The 1,587-nt window shown below is 53.5% G+C and overlaps 1 pseudogene; it reads left to right on the forward strand.

Moving 5' to 3' along the window:
• The first annotated feature begins 495 nt into the window (after nt 1-495).
• Nucleotides 496-865, forward strand: LOC102253317 (annotated as a pseudogene).
• Nucleotides 866-1,587: the final 722 nt, after the last annotated feature.

Consider the following 1,587-nt stretch of genomic DNA (forward strand, 5'->3'; position numbering starts at 1 on the left):
TGCAACCTAGGTATGTGCCTTGACTGGGAATTGAACCGGCAACCTTTTGTGGCATGGGACAACACTCCAACCAAATGAGCCACCTGGCCAGGGAAAATCTTTGAGTTGGAATCCCAGGTCACTTACTAGCTGTCGGGGGCATTTTGAACAAGTAACTTCATGCTACGGTTTCCTCATCTGTGTAATGGAGATAATAATCCCAAAATATGTTTGAGGCTCGATTGAGATACTTATGCAAAGAGCCAGGTTTATGGGCACGCAGTCAGCAAATGGCAGCTCTCCTCTGCCCCTTTGTAAAGCTGGACAGAGTGAACACCCACCTAGCAGATGGTCTCCTGGGAGGTGGGGTGTTCGAGCTCCTGAGTCCAGGAACCACCCGCTAATTTACAACAGCCTCCAGACCCTGCAACTGGGCAGGTTCTTCCATGGCTTTTCCTTAGATACTCGGTTCGGGGTGACTCTGAGGCCAGGAAAATGAGCTGACGGTCTCTGCTCCTTCTGCTTCTTACAGCTCTCCACGGCAGCCTTGTACTCCATCAGACCCCTGGGGAGAAGGTGGCTCAGACCAACACAGAGGTGAAGCTAGTCTGTGAAGCCAAAGCCTCCCAAAACCTGCGCATCTACTGGCTGAGACAGCGCCAGGCCCCAAGCACGGACAGTCACTATGAGTTCCTGGCCTTCGGGGATTCTAAAACGGCCGTGTATGGCAAGGATGTGAAGCAGGAGAAGCTAAATGTGAGTCAGGTGGCAACCCAGTCCGTTCTCACTCTCAGAAGTGTGCAGCCTACAGACAGCGGTGTCTACTTCTGCATGACCATCGGGTCCCCCGAGCTGACCTTCGGGAAGGGAACTCAGCTGACTGTGGGTAAGACCCTGGCTCAGTGTTATCGACAGCATTGAGTGCCTACTGTGTGCCAGGCATGGGGGCCCCCCCCACTCAGCAAGCCCAACTCTAAGCCTCATCATTGGGAGGGACGATGGCCCGGAGCAATCGTGCCACAGCTAATAGTAACAGAAAATATATTCTGAGACTGACCCAAGGTCAAGCACAGGCGAGTGTTTATGTAGTTATCTTGCTTAATGCTGCCAGCCATCCTGGGAGGTTGGTACTATTATGATTCCCATTGAAAATGGGATGCTTAGAAGCATCGCTGCTTCCTATGGGGACAGAATGACGCTGTCCTTCAGCCACACCAGGCCCCCTGCGGCTGTGGCTGGATTGGGTTGAGTCCCGGGGCCTAACTATGGCCTCAGAACCTCCCTCCCAGTGAGCACACAGGCAGTGGAGGGGCGGATGCCCTTGCATTCTGCATGTGGGCCTAGGGCTCAAACCCACACCCAGAGATGCGGGGAATGAGGAAACTGGACCCCAAGCTCAGCTGCAAATCCACTGTGTGCCTTTGGGCGGGTCGCTCCTCTCCCCTCGATGGGCCTCAGTCTTCTCATCTGTGTCATGGGTTGCTATGGCCTCCACGAACGACCCCCTCCAGCTTCCAGTCCTTAGGCGCTGCAGTCCTCATGAGTTAAGTCAGCACATCCAGTAGAAATATATCGTGAGCCACAGATGTAATTTGAAAATTTCTGATA

The sequence above is a fragment of the Myotis brandtii genome, unplaced genomic scaffold (assembly GCF_000412655.1).
Source record: "Myotis brandtii unplaced genomic scaffold, ASM41265v1 C42507234, whole genome shotgun sequence".
In the NCBI taxonomy this organism is placed as follows: domain Eukaryota; kingdom Metazoa; phylum Chordata; class Mammalia; order Chiroptera; family Vespertilionidae; genus Myotis; species Myotis brandtii.